The following is a 6,148-nucleotide window of genomic DNA, read 5'->3' as shown; positions in this document are numbered from 1 at the left end:
GGCCCTGGAGCTGACCCTTCGCCACCTAGAGGGTGGGCTTCCCGGAGCCACGATCTGTCTGTGGTGCAAGTGACCAGGTCCCCTGAGAATGACTTTCTCAAAATGAGGGAGCCTTGAAGAGCTTCCCCAGGCCCCTCCTCAGCCCTTGTGCCACCCTTGGGACCTGGGGCCCAGGAGTGAAGGCTGCAGGCTCAGGGAATGCCGGGGCTGGGCGGGATGGAGTGTATGAGTGTGTATCTCTCTTTGAAAAGAGGAACCAAATGCCACCAGCCCACAACTTCTAAGGAGAGGCTTGGAGCAGCCAGAAAATCAAACCACCGCCCTGCCTCTGCCAAGGTGTTACAACTCCGTCCCAGTTGCCTGGCAACCATGCAGGTGTGTGATAGGGCAGCAGTCGGGTTCCCAGGAGGCCTGCGGGGCTGCCTGCATTCACCAGCCCAATTCCTCACTCCTAGGCTACCTCTACTACCCCACCCTCTCTGGCATCAAGGGGCCCACCTTGGCCTGAGGGTGGGGTCCGGGCGTCTGCCAGGCCCTGCTGGGCTACAGTTAATCCCCTTGTGCCTCTGACTCTGCGCTGGTGCCCCGCCTTGAAATCAGGGGCCAGGAGTCCTGTAGGTTATATAAAAGACAGGAAAAGGCGAATGTATATAAGCTAAAGGCTATTAGTCACCACTGGGGGCGGGGAGGAAGGGCGAAAGGGGGTTAACGATGATGGGAAAATCACCTTGATTAAGGGTGGGTTGCATAGCCCATTACTGCCATTGTTGTACACCTGTGGGGTTTTCTTTCTTGATTTGGCAGCAATGGTTTGATAGACGGATTTGTAACAATGACCAAAAAGGTTAAAGAGAAAAAAAATTGCTGCTGAGACTGCTTATGTACAACCCAACACCTCCTGGGACCTGGTCCTTGGTTTGGAGGTTAATTGGACTAATAATGGCTTCGTGTTGCTGCTCCGCCTCCTCACTTGTTGTCGAGTGCCTGGAGTCTAAAAGCTCGCAAGCGGCCACCCAAGGCACAACGATTGAAGCAACAGAGACGGGACGCGCAGGAAGCAATGGACTATGAGGCTGATGGGCTCCATGTCCAACGTCTGTCCTCCTGTGTCATGAGACCAGAAGAACTGGATGGTGCCTGGCATCCGTTACGGAACATTGTGATCAAAGATTCAACAGAAAAAGCCTGATCGGAAGGGGGAGTCATGCAGAAAAGAATTTTAAATTCTCATAGAGTCTAGACTTCTTGGAGCACAAACCCCTGAGGTGATTACCCTTGAGAATTTTTAAAACTTCAAACTAAAAACATCCCCTAAATCATCTTAAACCCAACAACAACTTACCTTACCAATTAGAGCATTGGTCTCTTTTAAGAGTTACCTATGAATTGACAATCACTGGAAACCTTAGGGGGGCTGTGAGTTGGTGACAATGAGAAAGAGACAACTCAGAAAACAAACAAACAAACTGCCATCGAGTCAATTCTGACTCGTGGGGATCGCAGAGGACAGGATAGAACTGCCTCTGGGTTCCTGAGACGGCAAGTCACTAAGGGAGTAGAAAGCCTCATCTTTCTCTCCCACGGGTGGCTTCTAACAGCTGACCTTGGGGTCTCTGCACAATGTGTAGCCACACCACCACCAAGTGGAAACAATTGCACAACTCAAACACTAAATTATAGATGTGGGAACCGCTGGATTGCGATCTGTTTTGTTGCATGTCTTCTCAACAACTAAATAAGCAAAGTTTAAAAAAGAAAAGAAAAAGTTCTGGGGCAATGTAAGCACACTCCCAAAGCAGGGCACCCTCCCCCCAGGTCCAAACCTGAGCCTATAGTATGGGGAGGGGTGGGGCCTTGCTCTGTGGGCTCAGGCTCCCTATTGACACATAAAAGCACTTTGTTCATTCCCCAGAGAAGTGCTAATGGAGCAGACAGCTTCAGAGGAGGGAGACATGGTGGCCACACTCAAGAGTGGCTTCCCACCGGGTCATGGGGCCAAAGCTGCTGGGTGGCTCTGCAGGTCAACAGTAGCCGGGAACCGTGACTAAGAGAGCGGGCGTGGGATGAGGCCTGGGTTTGGAGCCCAGCAGTTGGCTGGCTGGTGCAACATTGGGCAAGTCACCTAACCTCTCAGTTTGCTCACTTGTAAAAGGGGGGAAGCCGGTACCCATCTTCTTGGGATGTTGTGAGTGAAGCAAGCAGTTTGCATTCAGTGACTGACCTACAGGCTGGCCGCTCAAACCCACGCAGCACGAAAGAAAGGTCTGGCAATCAGCTTTCTTTTGATCTCTCTCTCTCTCTCTCTCTCTCTCTCACACACACACACACACACACACACACACACACACGATGGAGCAGTTCTTAACACAGGGTTCAGTAACAACGGCACGTGACACCCTCAGCAGCTGGCAACAGCAGCTAGCAAACACCAGGCCCTCCCTCCGCTCATAAACCAGCCCAGGCCCTTCCTCTAGTGCGAGCCTGGGAGCTGCTGCCCACCAGGAGTCACTGAGCACCACAGCATTCTAGACTCCATCCCAGTCAGTCACCTGTGCAGGTGGCCTCTCAGTGATGAGCCCTGGGTGGCTTCCCCACATGGTAGCCATGGCCGTGCCCAGTCAGCAGAGGGCAGAGCCCCTGCCTTTGCTGCCTCCTTTCTGCCTGGCAGAGCCGTGGTGGCGCAGTGGGCTACTCACTGGTCTGCTAACAGCAGGTGAGCATTTCAAACTCACCAACCTGCCCGAGGGAGAAAGATGAGACTCTGCTCAGAAACCCCCAGGGGCAGGTGTACTCTGTCCTATGGGGCCGCTGGGAGACAGAGTAGACTGGATGCTGGTGAGCTTGGTTTGGTTCGGTTTTGACTCCACGCTGAGGTTTCTGCCTGAGGTACCCCTCACCCCCATCCACCCACACCCCTACCCCCCAAGTAAAATCGACTCAGGCCCGGAAGGGTGTGGAGGAGATGCCAGGGATTGAGGCACACCGACAGCCAGCCCCCTGGGAGCCTCTGGTAAAGCCATGCTGGCCCCAGGGCCAAAGGGCCGGTCACTTCACCCACATACCTCAGCCTGGGGTCCCCCAAAATCCCTGCACTCCAAAGCCACTTGGCTTAGATGAATTTTCTTCAACAGATCACTTATGGACACCCAGGCAACCCTTGACCCAAGTGGGTGTTTTGCTTCATTTTACAGATTACTTTATGATCCACTTGTGTTCACCTGGTCATTAAAGATGGTTACATTGTTTCAAGGCTGCTGACTTTCTCTGGAACTTGAACAAGTTCACTGGCCGGCTCAGGTCTTGTTGTCTGCGCTGTTTTCCTCCCTGCCCCCTTAGTGTCTAGATTCTCCCAGCTTTCCCAGAATGGGGTGTATTACTTTGGAGCAGAAGAGAATCAGTGAACAAACCAGCCCAAAAGATTAATCCAAGCCCCTCCCAGCAACTGGTTTAAATCCTTATCAGAGGTGTAGCAGCGCCTCCCAGAAGCCAGGAGCTGGCTCCTTTCCCTGGCTCCTGGCTGCTTCCTGAAGCTGGATGGGAACAGGGAGGCACAAGTGGGAATGGGTGTTCCCAGGTGGCACCCCAAGGTGTGGCCGTGCAGCAAGGGGGCCACTGAGCTCCAGCCAGACACCCCCCTCTGAGGAGGCCCAGAAAAGAAGCTGCTTCCATTTGAGTATTTTTCTTTGCTAGGTTCCAGTTTGCCACAGATTTTGGGGAGACGGAAGTCCCTCCCTCACCCACCCTGTGGCAGCTGCCTCATCTGCAGGCTGGCTCTGAATCAGGCCTGGCCTCCTTCCAGCTGGTCTGCCTCCAGCCTGAGCTTTGGGTGGCACTGCCCATAGGCACTCCCCTGGAGCTTGGGCCAGGGCTCGGCTTTGCCCATACTCGTCCCCAGTCGGGAGGCGTGTGAACATCCCAGCCAAGGAGACACACGGGAAGCTACAGAGGAAAGCTGTCTGTCCCAAGAGGCGGGGACGATTCTTTCAAAACAGCAGCGGCATCAGGCGGATCTGGAGGGGCTACTGACCACAGGGCCGTGCTCAGGTCCTGCGAGCACATGCAAAACCGCTCATGTCACCACGGTCGTGAGGATCTGTCTTCCAGACGAGGAAGTGCAGAGAGGCTCTGAGGCCACAAGCAGGAATGGCGGAGAGAGCCAAAGGCAGGCCCTGGGTCATGCTCACCCTTCTCACCGTCAGAGCCTGTTCGGTCGGTGCCTGGCACACAGCGGCAGGTCAATTTATGAGGCAGAGATGGTGGTAGACCCCAGATTCGATACCCCCCAGCCTTCCATCTTCCAATGGGCTCCTCCAACTCTGGGGTCTAGACAACTATGGGAATGGGAAAGGGGCAGGGCCACAAACACCGACGGGGTCTACTGCCCGCCCCCACCCAGGATTCCCTGGTGCTGCCAGCTTCCCCGGGAAGGTGCAGGAGTAGTAAATGGGAATGCCAAAAACTTGCTGAGCTGGGTGAGTGAGGGTGGGCGGGGATCAGCAGGAGACAGCGGGATCGCCCTGTGGACAGGGGTCTGGTCTTTTCCGGTCTTCTCACCCTGCTGTCACAAGCACCCACGGTGTCTGCACGGGGCCCAGGCTAACAACTCAGACCCTCAGCCATAGAGAAATGGGCAGTGAGTTGGAATTTGGGGGAGCCAGAAAAACCGATCAACAAAGGGACGGTTTAGGGGTTGTGGATGTCCATGGGCACAGCTGTGCTGAGACCCTACATTCTCCTGAGGACACAGGTCTGGTAATGATGCACTGGTGGGGGCCGATTGACAGTGGCACTGAGAAATCCTCCCAGGCCCTGCACCTAGTTTTCCACCCAGGACTTTGTGGTCTTTTTCACAGAGAGCCCCCCAGACTAGATCAGCTTGGCCGTGGTTCGCTGCTGTCTCATAGGTCCTCAGTTCAAGGCAAGCCCACATGAGGGTGAAATGCCAGCCACAAAGGCGGCTGCGGATTGAAGCACTGTAACCCGCAGAGTTTTCGTTGTCTGTGTTAGTCTGGAAGCTCTGCTGAAACCTGTTTAGCAACCAGCACCCCCAACACACAAATGGGGGTTCCTTCCCCAGAAACCAAATGCGGCTCTCCTGCTCAGAGAGGGCAAGGACCGCACCCTGGAGCCACCCACTGCCCTCGCTGACACACTTCACAAGTCCCCGACTCTGGATCAGAGCCCGATCAGTAAAGCCTGGAGACTCCGTCTGCCTGCCACTGGCCCTGTGCGTGTGTCCGCTGGGGTTCCCAGAACTAGGCTAGAATTAGAAGGGCCAGGGAGGCCCTAACCCCCAGGAAATGCCAAGATCAAACCTCAAGGCCAGGAACACAGAGAATGCAGGTGGGAGGGGCAGACAGCCCCCTGGCCGGCCCTCCCTCTCCCCCTGCCCCATTCAGTCACAACACTTACAAAGTCCATCCCATTGTCCTGGAGCCAGTTCTAAGCTGTGTGGATCCCCTGGGTGCTGCAGGGCAGGGCAGGTCCACGGGGGTGGGGTGGGGTGTGTGTTCTTGACTGTCAGCAGATCCCTGCCAGGTCTTTCTCCCGTGGAGCTGCTGGGGGAGTCCAGCTGAGCAGGCAGCCTTTCGGTGAGCTGACCTTACACAGCCTGACAGGCGGCACTTTGATTGAAGGGAGGACCCTTCTGAGACTGGTGAGAGCCCGGATGATCTCTACTCTAAAGTGCACCTGTTCTCAGCATTCTGTGCATCAAGCCCATCGGTTTAGGGAATACGGATGCCCGGGGCCCAGTGATTACTCTGCGAGAGTCCAGAAAGCCCAGGCCAAGCCTCCTGCTGAAGTGGCAGCAAGGCAGTAGGGTGCACGAGGGGTGGCAGGGGGAAGGGGCACGAGGCTGCCAAGAGGCTCTTCATGTCCCCGAGCCTGGGCCAGAGCTGCTTAGCCGCCCTCTACATTCCTCACCACCATGGAATCCTAAAGGCCGATTCTTTTTTTGTGGCTTTCATCTTCTCCAAGCCTGAGTACTCGCCAGGGGCCTACAGAAAACAGAGGATTAGGGGAGCTTGCTGCCACCCGACACCCATTACACGCGACAGGCGCTTCTCAGACATGGCTCGTGGCATCCTCCCGACAGCCCTATGGGACACGTATTCTTTGCTCCATTTTATACCCAAGAAACTTCCGT

Source organism: Tenrec ecaudatus, chromosome 10 (assembly GCF_050624435.1).
Source record: "Tenrec ecaudatus isolate mTenEca1 chromosome 10, mTenEca1.hap1, whole genome shotgun sequence".
In the NCBI taxonomy this organism is placed as follows: Eukaryota; Metazoa; Chordata; class Mammalia; order Afrosoricida; family Tenrecidae; genus Tenrec; species Tenrec ecaudatus.
The sequence above is the reverse complement of the archived record's forward strand: the minus strand, read 5'-3'. Positions refer to the sequence as shown.